Raw genomic sequence first — 14,320 nt, forward strand, 5'->3', positions numbered from 1 at the left:
ATATATTCATTCATTTGAGACTAGACTCAAACTTGAATGGCCTCTCTATAGTGTGTTTCCATAGCAAACTGGATGAAACTTTCATCTCGCTGTTTTCCTACTTGCTCACTGTTTTTTTCCATTAGACTATGATCTACTTGAAGGTAGAGAGGATTTCCTTTGCCTTTGTCTCCACAAAGCATGGCATAATGCCTGGAACATCGGGATCCCTTGATAAATACTTTTTGAATGAATCAAACATTCATTTATCAAATGCTATTTTGAAAGAACGCAGAAACCCGGAAATAATGCTGATTCGAAGAGATGCTTGTGTTCCTGAGAATTACGTGGAAGTGCTTTGTAATCTGAAAAGAATTACACAAACGGAAAAATGCTTTTCTTGCTCCAAAACTCTTTCTACTTGTGTGCCTGAGTTAAGCATAGAAGCAGCTCCTTCAGGAATTGCTGACAAGAAAATGTGTGCAGTTTGGGTCCAGGTAGATGTGAGTCTTCATGAGTTCCTATGCTGATGAGCAACTTGTTTGCACAGGCCCAACTCAGGGGCCACATTTTAAATACAGCAATGAAAAATGAAAACTTTTATTGATGGGCCCATGGAAAAATGCCCATTCTTACCATTTGGATGACCCACATCTTTTGGTAGATTTCCTGGAGATCTTTGTTCTTCTAGTTCTTACTCTCTTGAAAGAATTGAAGAGTTGCCTCTGACATTAGACCACCTGATGTGAAAGGAGCTTGGGTGGCATTTGGTCAATAGTGGGCTTTCACCGCTCAATGCTGTCTGTCCTAAAAGCTTTGTTGCCCACTCTCCAGTCCTCGAATCTTTTGGACCCAGTTGCTTCATCCTTCTGGAGTTTCGCCCCCAACATCCTGAACTCCTAGAGTCTTGAGAGGCTCTCAAGATAATGGGAATGAATGGGAAATCCTGCAGAAAGGAAGCAAAAGGGCACAGTTGGAATAGTTAAGGCTGTATATCACCAAATCCCACCTCCGTTCCATTTCAGCCCATTTCCCTGTTATAGAGTCTGGAGTTTCCTCCCATCTCTACTCGCCCATGCTGTCCTCTTGGTCTGCAAAATCACCCCCAAGAGCTTTACTCCTTATAAGAAGGTGGGGAGCTGGGATTTACCTACAAGTGGCCATTTTACATTTGAAGGTCAAGGAGTCTTTCAGCCGGGACAAAGAGGCAGGGTCTTGAGAAGGGTGCCACGGATAGTCTTGTGTGTGTGATAGTCTTGTGTTCACATTTTCCCAACATGTTTACCCTCAATAAAAGAAGAATCTTCCTACAGCACAGTCCTCAATCAATCTCCAAGAGGAGACTTACTGGGCAGGGTGCATTTATAAGTCTGTTCTAGATATTGGACCCACTGTAATTCTGGGAGAGATTCTGGATATGTCCTCCTCTGTCCAGAGAAACCGGAATGACCCGATGGGGCAAGATAACAGCCTTACAGAGTTTTAACAGAAGGAGAAGCGTGAGGTTGACTAGTTTTTTTATAGACTCATGCAGAGACCCAAGCTGACAGACTGTATGTGAAAAGTGTCCAGGCCAGTCCCAGCCATCACGCTCAATGACCCTGGTGCCTTCATCTGTTTATTTCTCAATAGACTTATTGATTTTATCAACGCTAAGCAGATAGAAGCTGGTTCTGCTCAGGGGAAAATCCCACGGGTTAATTTATTTCCTCCTGACCCAGAAAGAAGGAATCTCTGGAACAATGTGCAGTGTTTCGCACCCTGTAATTTCCCGGATCCAAGAGGCCAAAAATCTACCAAAGAAGGTGACTTCTTTGCTCTTTCTCAAAATGTTCAAGCCACACGGGCTCCTGGACTCCTCTGAGGTTTCTAAGCAAGGGGCGAGCTGCTCTGAGGATGAGCCAGTGCCCCACGCAGCACATGAAAATTTGATGTGTGCTTTACAAAGCCTGCCTTGCTCAATGCAGGCGGCCCTTTTGTCCACAAGAGCTAATACCCTTTTGGGAAATGTGATTTCAGCTGAAATGTCGAAGGGGGAGGGTGGAGAGGGAATGTGGGACTCTGCCACGTAACCCCCTATCTCCAACCACTTAATAACTTGGCTAAAAGCTGCAATCAATACAGAGCCATCAGCCGGGCTCCGGCCCCTCACTGCCTTCCCAATCAATCAACAAGATTTAGTAAGCTACCAGTTGGAATTTATGTCACTTAAAAAGTGTGGGTTCCTAGACCCGTCCAACAGAGACTGATTAATTCCTCCCGGGCACTTTGATAAGCTTCCATTTGGAGAACAGCAGCCTGTTGATAGAGGCCCAGCTGTTAGACCTTCCAAATGCATACCTAGGAAGCGGAGGCATTTAGCACAGTGTCTGCTCAGCCGTACGTGTTCCCCACTGAGCATAACTCTGCCATCAATTAATAGCACCCTTTTGTGGCGGTGCTGGGGTCGAGAAGAAAGAGAACCACTGGAATCTCTGACAGGCGCCAAGCTTTTTATATTCGTTCTTTTGCACTTAGTCTTACAACAGCCTCAGGTGGTAGTTATAATTAGGCCTCATTTTGCACGCAAGGAAACTGAGGCAAGGCCTCCCTCTCCCTCCGCAGGAGTCAAGAGTGAACCCCGGCCATCACATCTATTCACCTTGCCAGGAAACGCAGCGTGTGCCCCAACCCCCTCATCATGTCACTTGGTTTTACCCCCCCCCGCTCCATGCCTACAGCCACATCGTGAGAGCAGCCCCAAATCACAACTAAACAGAATCTTTTATTTTTTATTACCATTAATTATTTTTTTTTTTTTTTTACAAATTTAACGTTTACCTGTTTATTTTGAGCATGTGAGCAGGGGAGGGGCAGACAGGGAGAGAGAGAGAGAGAGAGAGAGAATCCCAAACAGGCTCCATGCTATCAGCACAGAGCCCGATGCAGGGCTCGAACTCACGGACCGCGAGATCATGACCTGAGCCGAAGTCGGACGCTTAACCGACTGAGCCACCCAGGCGCCCCATGGAATCTTTTCTTCCTATTCATAGCTATAGACTTAGTGTGGCCAGCAGCCATGCCTAATTTTCTCAGTTCACTCACTCTCCTCCACCCCCAGATTTCTACTTTACGTCTTCCTCTCTTGCCTTGAAATCCCTGGAACTTCCTCACTCACCCACACTCTCAGATACGACCTTGCTTCCTGTCTCGCTGGGAAAGGGAAACACTTTGAAGAGGGCCTCCCTGGGCTCCCGCCACCAAATCTACCTTCTCCGTGCATTCTGCCTTCTCGCCTGTTCTTATCCACGAACCATTAATTCGGTCCCTTCCCCCCTCTACCCCGTGACATCACATTAGTGGTTCTGCCACATGCCTTCTTTAACATCTAGTTCCCCTTCTACTGGATCGGTTCCATTCAGAGCATAAGGACACCTACTTAAAGAGGCTGTTCCATCTTGGAGTGCCTGGGTGGCTCAGTCGGTTAAGCCTCTGACTTCGGCTCAGGTCACGATCTCATGGTTTGTGAGTTCGAGCCCCGCGTCGGGCTCTGTGCTGACAGCTTAGAGCCTGGAGCCTGCTTCAAATTCTATGTCTCCCTCTCTCTCTGCTCCTCTCCACTCATGCTCTGTCTCTCTCCTTCAAAAATAAATAAAAACATTTTAAAAAGAATTTAAAAATAAATAAATAGATAAATAAATAAGAGACTGTCCATCTGAAAGAGAAAACTTTCTCTTGACCCCATTCTCACCCCCCACCCCCCACCCGCTGTCACCTTCTTTCTCTGCTCCTTTTTGGATTTAGCAATAACCTTGACCAAAGCATTTTTGATGGTGTGATTGGGGCAAAAGCCTAATCAGAATGGGTTGAGGAACGGAGACGGTGAGTCTGGACCGTTACTTCAAGGAGTTGGCTGCAAAGAGGAGTACAGACCTCTCTTACACCAGCAGTATAGTTTTAAACTTTGAGACTTAAAGGTGAAGGAAGGGAGCCTGAGAAAGTAGGTTTACGTCGGTGCGATGCTCCCAAGAAGCCAGGCATGTTCACAAGCCTGGGAGGCAGATGATTGTAGAGAGATACGGAATTCCGCCAAAGAACTCTGACTGGGTTGCGGGAACACGTGAACGGGACAGGTTGGTGGGGAGGGGACTGGATTGCATGTGACCAACCAGACAGGGGTCTTTGCTCTGTCTCTCTCTGCCCTAGGACCTCAATTTGCACACTCTCTCAACTTGGCCTTCTCGAGCCCCCACTCTGGGTCTTTTTATAGCCTTACCTGAGCCGCGCAATATCTCAGGCCAACTCTTTGTAGGACTCACCTAGGGGCAGACCTGAGCCCTCGTGAGGTAGAGCGACTCCTTCATCCAGCCCTCAGGGCTCCAATCTTGCATCCCTATGGTGGGATCGGTTGTCCTTGCCTCCGGGTGCCATCCCATGGGAGACAGCCAACCAGCTCAGCCTGCCCTCCAAGGCTGTCTCTTGGCTTCTTGCCGCATTTTCATCCAAGGAATGGGGCCGGCCGTCTCTGTCCGCAGGTCTCCACCCTGCTCCTGCTGCAACGCAGATAATGCTCACACACCCATGCCTAGCCTACACCTTGGCTTTCACTCTCCAGAAAGCATGTCAGAACACAAGTAAACAAGAATACATAGTTATTCCAGGGGTAACTTTGGTGCTACTCTGATTAGTTTTGAAAGTAAATCACTTGCAAATATTGATGCTCTAACCTGTCATTAGCAACTTATAACTAGCATCCTACCTCGCAAGGGGTCAGGACACTCCCTGCAACTGAAAACTGTAATTAACATATTCAAGCTAAGTGCAGGCAGAGGCCAGACAGATCAGACAGAGGGAGAGAGGGCTGGGTGGGGACTAAAACGAGTGTCTATCAGCAAGGGGTAGAAAACCAGTCCCCTCTGATCCATTGCTATTGTCGCCCGCCAGACACAACCCATTTTCTGAGTTTTCCAAAGAAGCTAGAAATTCAAATTTTAGGGGAAACTTCTTTAAAAAAAATTTTTTTAATGTTTATTTATTCTTTAGAGATAGAGACAGAGGGTGAGCAGGGGAGGGGCAGAAAGAGAGTGAGACACAGAATGGGAAGCAGGCTCCAGGCTCCAAGCCATCAGCACAGAGCCTGACACGGGGGCTGGAACTCACAGACCGCGAGATCATGACCTGAGCCAAAGTCGGGCGCTCAACCGACTGAGCCACCTGGGTGCCCCTAAATTCTTGATTTTTAAATACTGAACGATAATGCAAAACCTTCAAAAACACTTTGCATGCCAAAATCCAACTGCAGGCTGAGTCTGGTCCCTGGGCCCTGCCAACTGGTTCTCCACCTCTGGGTCTGTGTTCCCCAGATGGCTCCCTCCCTGTCTCTCCAGCTCTGTGTGTCTGTCTGACCCCACTGTGCTTCTCTTCCAGATGGTGTTTCACCACCGTGCCCCGAAAAGCGTGGTGTTCACCCTCACTGGCAGAGGGGCCTGGAGGTGGGGGGCGGGGGGGGATGCACCTGCATTGCCAAGAGGTGGCCAGACAGGAAAGAGAGCAAAAGTGCTGGGGTAAATGCCAAGAGAGGCAGGGTCTGAAGACTCGGGCCACAAGGCCAACCCACTTCAACTGGAGTCACAGGGACAGAGAATGGGGTCACCTCTGCCACTTTCTGTCACCATCACATCAGCTGGGACTCCAGATTCCGTGTGCACTTGAGGGGCGCCTGGGTGGCTCAGTGGTTAAACGCCTGACTCTTGGTTTCGGCTCAGATCGTGATCTAGAGGTTCATGAGTTCAAGCCCCGCGTCGGGCTCTACGCTGATAGCATGGACCCTGCTTAGGATTCTGTCTCTCTCTCTCTCTCTCTCTCTTCCCCTCTCCTGCTCACTCTCTATCTCCCCCTTTCTCCAAAATAAATAAATAAATAAACATTAAAATAAAAGACTCCGCATGCATTCGAGAGTTGGCTTTAACTTGTGGGAGGAGACTCTGAAGGCTTGTATTTGGTTAGGGGGCAGGGGTGCACCTAATCTCCAAAGGGCTCTTCTTTTTTAAGGAAAGAGAACAGTAAGGCGTTGATGAGTTTGCGGAGAACCTGAATCTCTGGTCCCTACACTGAGTCCCTGTGAGGTCAGGGAACAGTCTCTGTGAAATCACTAGGTTCAACACAGTGGCTGGCACATAGTAGGGGTTCAAAACTCTTGTGGAAAAGACAGACAGAAGACAGAAAGGAAGAAGGAAAGAAGAGAAGGAGGGAGAGAAGGAGGGGAGGGGAAAGAGAGGTGTCTCTGAGAGTCGACCCTGTAGGTGAAGCCTTGCAGAATGTCTGATAAAGACTATTTCATTTTCAGGGAAAGCGTGGGCCGAATACCGGTCAGGCCTTTCTCTTAAACACCCCACACAGAGGAAGGAGGAAGGAGAAGCCTTGCAGGCACAGATTTTCGATCTTATCTTATCTATCTTATCTTATCCTTCTGTTAAAATATAAAACTTTCCCTCCCATCTGGAGAGAAATCGTTTTAGTAATGTGGCAGCTTCAATTCGCAGCTGGAGAAGTAATTTAGGAACAGGAACATGAAACAGTTCTGGAAGAATGACCATATAATTTAAGGCCCAGAATGATCACATTAATGGTGTAGTTAATATTGTGCCAGCTTTGAAACAGGGAGAAGGAGGCCGGCCCACCGGCGTGCAGTCTCCCTGAACCACCAACCAGTGGGTGCTGTGAGGTTACTTTCTCCGGGTTGCGGTGGACCTTGGTTCCCTAGGGTGGCCGTGGCTTCCCAAAGGCGCTGTTTCTGGAGCTGAGTGAACAGAAGGCACGCACTTCCCTGGCTACTGAACTCAAAGCCCAGTGAAGACCAGGTTCCGACCAGTGCGTCTCACTAATGGGTACAACATCTCCAAAAGCACTGACTGCATGACCTATTAACAACTCTGATGCATCCTCTGCGTCTGGAAAAGGGGCCGCCATTTTGTCCTGGGAAGGAGAATGCCAAGTTCTTTTCTTCTCATGCAAATCCCTCAGTGACTTGCTCCCTCTGTTGATCCAGTGAGCCTTCCGGGGGTATCTTCCACAGGCCCCCAATGCAGTTCTCTGGGCAAACCCCAATGAACACAACACCTGCTGTCGATGGGAGCCATTACTCCCTCTTCTCTTAGGAGGAGAACTTCCATCTTTCTTCACTGCTCTATTGCTGTTTCTTCTTCAGAGAGGAGGAGTGACTTATCCAAATGCCAAAACTGGAGAACGGAATCTTGCCTGTGTAGCTCAGCACGCTTCCCTTTTCTGCTTCTCGCTTGGATTCTGCTTTGCGTGGTAAATGCCTTGCTCTGCCTCCCTCTCTGGTGTGTGTGTGGGGGGGGGGTGAGTGGGGAAGAGGGAAATCTGAAGTTAAACCACAAGGTAATTTCCATGGGTGAAGGATAATTGTTATGGACTAAATTTAGTTCCCCAGGGCAACTTGCTAATAATAGAGTTAATGTTGTGGTTCTCATCTAATTTTTGTGTCAGTTGGTTCAGACTGTGAAGGAGAGAAGGGCATGATCAATGGCCCCCATATGCTCCATCATCTGTCTTTAAGGAGCCCACGGTCAACTTGGGAAGCAGAGGAGTAACCCAGTGATACAGTGATAAGAGTGATAAGTATAAAGGACTGTGACAGCCCAAGTGAGCCACATCGAGCCACGGAAGGCTTGGGGAATGAATAGAATTGGCCAGATGAAGTCCAGCACGAGCCTTCAACATGGTGGGAGGTGGGGAGCAGGAGCAGATAAGCAGAGACCAGGGAACAAAGAACCGTATGACTCTTTGTGGAGGAGTTTGGATTTTATCTTGAGAACAATGGGGGCCAAGCCAGGGTTTTGAGGAAGGGGGTGAAAGAGTGAATTGATCAGACTTAGAAAGATCGCTCTGACCTATAATGTTGAAGAGGTTGGAGGGAGGCAGGTTTGGAAAGTGAGAATGTTTTAGGAGACCGTTGAGATTATTCTGTGTGTGCCAGTGGTGGCCTGAAGTGTCGTATCGGCATAGACGAAACATTTAAGAGACTTTCTGCTGGTAAAATCCAGAGGGCTTGGTGAGTGATTAAGTAGGCAGAGGAAGCCTGATAAAGGAATCTTTGATGACCCCCAGGCTTCTAGCTTGGGTCTTGGGTGGATGGTGCACCTTTCACTGAAATAAGAAACAGGAAGGAAACAAGCTTTGAAAGAAGGAGGCTCAGGAGAAGCTGTTTGAACTAGTCTCTGTGGACAGTAGGAGAGCCTGCAGCCTACGGGAGCTCGGAAGTGTTCTTGGCAACTGTTGAGGCATCATCCGTATTTCGAGTTCAGTTAATGCAACTGGCTGGGCGTGGGTTTATTACTGAATGTCTCCAACCTACGAATCTATGGTGTCCCTTCTTCCGTGGTCAGTCTTCACCTTAGGCCACACCCTTAAGTAGAGGAGGTCGGTTCTGAGTGGATGGGGACACTCAGGGCTTCCAAGTAAAAATGTCAGGGAATGTCTTTGCCTTCATTACCTTCAAAAGAAACTGATCTCCGTGACCCTGCCGTTCAGGGGCTGCTGGGCTGATGTCTACACCTGTGTTTACACCCTCCCTGTCTGTCTAAAGGCACTCTAGCAAACGCAGTGCACACTGGAGATACCTGCAGAGCTTTCCAGAGTAACGGATGCCCCGGACCCTGCCCCGGTCCATCTGAATTAGAACCTCCAGTGGTGGAGCGCCACAGGCACTGACATTTTTTAAAAGCTCCCTAGGAGTTTCTAATGGATGGTCAGGACTATGAGCTACTGATCTAGGTACACTCTAGCCCTCTGAGCCATTAACCTTCACCAAGTTAAATAACCAGTCCTCCAGAAATAGGAAATACCTGCAGATCTGGAGATTTTGTCAATAGTGTTATAGAAAGTGATTTAAAAAAAAAAATTCCAGAATCTTCCAGCTGTAGGATAAGCTGATGTACCCTTTGCCAGAATGAGCCAGGGAGGACTGGGGGCAGTGGTGTCTGGGCTTGTCTGCTGGGGCCGCGTTAAGCCTCTGGCCGGTTGGGAGCACATCTCCCCTAAAGAGGGCAGTATTCCTACCTGTAGAGTTAGGGTGGAGATCGCAGTAAATGTTCAGCTGAGTTTCCAGAGAATTGGGTTCTGCCATGTGCCAGCCTCTGTGAAGATTGCTCTGGGCCGGTATTCCCAACGTCTGCCTGCATTTGGGATCCCACTTTACTTAGACATCATCAGGAGAGAGACTGAAGGTGATGTGCTGGCCATTGGGAATCTGCTTCAACCCTGGCGGGTTACAAACCAACCAAATCCTAAGCCCCAGTGAATCAAAGAATTGTTGACCTCTGCCCATGGGGTGGGCTCCCACCTGTGCCCCACAAGTCACTCAAAGTCAAGGACCAGACATTTGTCTTTCTTCTTTCTGCTCAAACAGGGCACTGCCCACTTTCTTGTCCCGTGGGCACCTGTCCCAGTAAGCACGGGAGCCCACAGACAGGGTTTGCAAGCCTTCAGAGGACAAGAGGGCGTGCTCACGTTTTTCCCTAAGCTACACTAGCTTTTTCACTCACAGGAGTTGCCAATTTTCTACTTTTGCAACAACCAAATGAGCTTTGTCCTATGCCCAAGACAACTTGTAATTCATCAAATCCATTTACACTCTTTTCCCTTGCTTTTTACCCAAAGAACGCAGCAGAGAAGTTATTAAATCCTTTCCTAGGGGTGAAATATGTAGAAAGGCTATGTGATTCAGCAATGCACTCCAAGAATTTAAGTAAATTTGCTAAGCTTGATCTCACTGTTATGAAGCCAAATTTGCTGCTCTTTACAAGATAATACGTAAAAAAATATATTCAGCACACACAGCTCCTAATATTCCCTGCTGTTCTCAACAATGAGAGCTAAGCTTCCTGCTTTAGCTCATTTTTTCTGAATAAGAGGAAATGGAAGGACAATTTTCTGTCCCTTCCTCCTGTGCCTGGAATTTCAACCACATCCCCAGAAGGTTTTTCGGTGTTTCTTCCCCATGGTTCAGTGTTTCTACTGGGCCATCATTTATCCCCATTTCGTGGTACAGGAAAGTCCACTTTTAGAGAACAGTGCAGATGTGGAAACTATGTCTTGGAAGTGACTTGCTTTTAGGTGAAATTAACTGCATGTTTGATAGTTTTGCTATATTTGGACATCTAGGAAATGATCACGCGAACTTTTGTTGATTGAGCATGAGATATGTGCCATGCTTTACACGGATGCTTCGCTATGTCAGTTCATGGGATTCTCATGGTAACCTTGCAAGATAAACACTATGATCTCGGTTGACAGATGATAAGTCAGTGTTAAGAGAGGTTAAGTTTCAGGGCACCTGGGTGGCTCTGTCGGTTAAACATCTGACTCTTGATTTCGGCTCAGGTCATGATCTCATGGTTTGTGAGTTCAAGTCCCATGTTGGGCTCTGTGCTGAGAGTGTGGAGCCGGCTTGGGATTCTCTCTGTCTCCCTCTTTGGCTGCCCCTCTCCTGCTGTCTCTCTCTCTCTCAAAAATAAATAAATAAACATTTTTTTAAAAAGAGAGAAGTTAAGTTTCATGCTCAAGATTAGAATTAAAATCTAATGAATTTATCCATTTATTAGCTTATTTGATAGAAAAGTTCATGTAGAAAAATAAACAAGAATAGCCAGGACAGCTCTGAAAAGGAAAAGCACGATCAGGCTTTGAAATATATTTGAAAACCTCAATGGTTAAAGCAGTATGTTATGGTCCTTGAATAGACAGGAAGACCAAACCATGGAAGCAGAAATCCAGGCACGGGAGTAAGCGTGTTGTGGCAGGAATGTTACCACCTGGTTAGACCCAATGGATATCTTGGAGAATTCTTCCCCTTCCTCCCACCCCTCCCCAGAGCTGGGGTTCTGCCTTCCTGCAGCAGGGCTCACAGTGAGGACTGAGGAATATTGCCAGGCAACTTGGACTTGAGTTATTCCAACCCTCTTATTTTAGAGACAAGGCAACAGAGATCCGGACATGGTAAGGGACTTGCTCATTCATCATTGGCGATGTGGTAGGATGACATTTCCAAGTATTAGTAAATATCCCACTTCCCACCTGATGTGGTACAGCTGGCGACCCCCTCCCACCCCCAGAAAGAGAGTCGAGGCTTTCACCACCCCAGGGCCAGCCCACCACCAGCAGTGAAGGCACCAGACCCTGTCATCAGCTCAGAGAAGATCCCAAGATTCGCCCAAACACGTTCAGATAGAACTACTTCTACAATTCCTACGGTCTAGGTCAACGGTTCTCAACGAGGGAAAGTTTTGCACTGGGCAATGTCAGATGAGATTTTCGGTTGTGACAATAGGAAGTGGGCATTGCGCCAACTTTGTGCATCTGGCGTCTAGCGTCTAGAGTCCAGTGATGCCACTCGTCCCACAGTGCACAGCACAGCCTCACGACAAAGAATTATCTGGCCCAAGATGTCAGTAGCAGCAAGGCTGAGACACCCTGTTCTATAAAGAGAGCTGAAGGACGGAAAGAAGGAGAATTTAGGATCGAAGAGATAGATGGAGGAAAGCAGAAGAGAAAAAGACACACCCAGAGCAGGGGCACCCGAGGGACCTGAAACAGGGACCACTTTAAGAGAAAGAATGTATTCTCCTACAAGGAAATGTGCTTTCCTTTATTCACATATTTCTGATAGCAGAGGGCTTCTGTCTTGACCAAGCACTGATGGAAAACAAATCTTCACTTACAAAGTTATTTGCCTGATGGGATGGGGAGAACGTTCCACAGATGGGATTCTGGCTCCTAACATTCCCAGGTGTTACTTTCCTGCACCGTGCCTACATTCTGTCTGCTGTGAGAGGCAGGACATGTTCATATAGTGGTACAACTCTGGCCCTGAACCTACCTTGTACAAAGTCAAGATCTGGGTGATTGGCACAGTGGACCAGAGAGGGTCTTCCTGGAAGCCATTCCTGGACCAGGATGGTTGGCAAAGACTTTGCTATATTCGGAAGTGACTGTGAACCTCATAATTATATCCCACTAAACCCAAATTGTATTCCCAACTCAACTTCTCCCAAGCTATACACACATTCATGGTCATCCCAACGCCATCCGGTCTGAGAGGAGGTGTGGTAGAGGGGAAGTTGAGGTAGAAAGAAACAGTGACCTTATAACCAGTTGAGATGAAAATATTTGACTTCCGTGAATTTGACAATAGCAAGCGACCGCTGTGTGCGCGTGTTGCTAGGTACCTCCCAGGAACTCAGAGAGGGTCTGTGCAGGTGAGAGGCATCGAAGCTTACTTACGCTTTGCTCCCATCACCACAAATACACCTTGGTGGGTAGTCTTCGCCTACCCTGCTCCCTGCCGCTCTGGTCCTGTGTGATATAAGAGAACAAGAGAGCACATTCGTGAACAACAGAAGTTGTACAGCAGGTTATTTCTTGACTTGGCAACTAAAGTTCTGATGGCGTGGAGCGTGTAGGCACTCTGGGGCCTAGACCCCTTCTTCGGTTTGCACATTTCTCTTGGTTGTAGTGATCTGAAGGGTAATAGAGAGTCTGTTAAGAATGCCAAGCGGGGAGGGGAGGGGGGGTCCCAGAGCCACACAACGTGGGCGTTCAAGATGGATGCAGCCAGAATCACACAGAAAGGACGGAAGGTACCCCCAAATCTCTTGGAGTTGGAGTGGGTGTTGTGATATAATAAGAGATTTGGGCTTTGCCCCAGTTTCCTGGCACAGAGCTCCTAGAATCCTTGGGATTTCCTGAGTGATGGGAGGCCGGGTGTATCTTTTGCTCTTCATAATAAGCCCCTTTCAACCACACCTGAGTTTATGCTAATGAAGTGGCTCTTGGAGGAAGAGGCTGGTTGCCAGAGGAACCAACCACGTGATTAGAGAGTGGGTGGGAACTCTCAGCTCCATTAGAGAGTGGGTGGGAACTCTCAGCTCCATTAGAGAGTGGGTGGGAACTCTCAGCTCCTGGGAAGGTGGAGGGGCTGGGATTGAGCTAATCACCACCGGCCAAGGATCCAATCAGTCATGCCTACATAATGGAGCTGCCGTCAACAGTGAGCCTCTGGGTTCCTGGTGACATGGCGGCGCATCCTGCGTGGAGAGGGAATGGAGACCACTTTCGTGCCTTCGCCTGTCCGTCTCTTCCAGTTGGCTCTTCCTGAGTTGTACCCTTTATGGTAAGCTGATACTGGGAAATGAAACACTTTCCTGAGTTCTGTGAGGGGCTCGTGGAAACTCCTGATTTGCAGCCAGTCTCTCCAAAGTATGAAAGGCCCAGACTTGCCATTGGCATCTGAGGTGGGGACAGTCTGGCGGAACGAAGCCCTTAACCGGTGGGGTCTGTGCTGACTCTGGGTGGTTAGTGCCAGGAGTGTTGTGAATCGACAAAGCAAACAATTTTTTCCATTCAGGAGTGGATAGGGGTCTCGCCCGGTGAGGCGTGCGGAAACCAGTCTGCCCCAGGAGACACGGCTGACTTTCACTGGCCAGAGCCCAGCTCCCTGGCCAGTGTTGAAAGTACGGACAAGAATACGCAGGCAGGTACTAGCAGGAGCCAGCTTGGAAGAGCCCAAGCCGGGCCCCTCGTCATCCCCACCCGTGCTGGGGTAATGGAAAGATCCATCCGCTGTTGCCTCAGGTGAGGCCGGAAGGGCCATGCGAGCCCCAGGGAGTTGAGAGCTGCTTGCGAAAAACGCAAGGCAATTACAGAAAGGAATGGCTTTGCTGTAATTTCTAACTCAGACTGGGAAAGAGTTAATGACCCTAGATTTCATTTTTAAAATATCACATTGGAATATGAAAATTCTGATTGGACCGTATGATTTTTTTTTTTTTTTAATTTTTTTTTTTTTTTTCAACGTTTATTTATTTTTGGGACAGAGAGAGACAGAGCATGAACGGGGGAGGGACAGAGAGAGAGGGAGACACAGAATCGGAAACAGGCTCCAGGCTCTGAGCCATCAGCCCAGAGCCTGACGCGGGGCTCGAACTCACGGACCGTGAGATCGTGACCTGGCTGAAGTCGGACGCTTAACCGACTGCGCCACCCAGGCGCCCCTGGACCGTATGATTTTTATCTGCCCCAGGACAGGTTAGGTTTCAGAGCCAGAAATTAAAGTCAGCCCTAGGAATTAAGAGTGCTTCTTTTTTTCTTTTCTTTTTCTCTTTTTCCTTCCTTCCTTCCTTCACCCATCCTTCCATCCATCCATCCACCCCTCTGTCCGTCCATCTATCCATCCATCTGTCCTTCCTTCCTTCCTTCCTCCCTCCCTTCCTTCCTTCCTCCCTTCCTTCCTTCCTTCCTTCCTTCCTTCCTCCATCATTCCATCCATTCATCCATCCACCCA

The 14,320-nt window shown here is 48.1% G+C and overlaps 1 long non-coding RNA gene across 1 annotated transcript in view; it reads right to left on the reverse strand.

Moving 5' to 3' along the window:
- Positions 1–4,249: 4,249 nt before the first annotated feature.
- The window catches only part of LOC122206867, a 38,866-nt gene continuing 28,795 nt past the window's right edge, over positions 4,250–14,320 (reverse strand). The window contains exons 5-6 of the long non-coding RNA XR_006196602.1: positions 12,262–12,333; positions 4,250–4,511 (exon numbers count right to left, since the gene is read on the reverse strand). This is a non-coding gene — a long non-coding RNA (uncharacterized LOC122206867). The remainder of the gene's footprint in view (positions 4,512–12,261; positions 12,334–14,320) is intronic.

This window comes from Panthera leo, chromosome E1 (genome assembly GCF_018350215.1).
Source record: "Panthera leo isolate Ple1 chromosome E1, P.leo_Ple1_pat1.1, whole genome shotgun sequence".
Taxonomy (NCBI): domain Eukaryota; kingdom Metazoa; phylum Chordata; class Mammalia; order Carnivora; family Felidae; genus Panthera; species Panthera leo.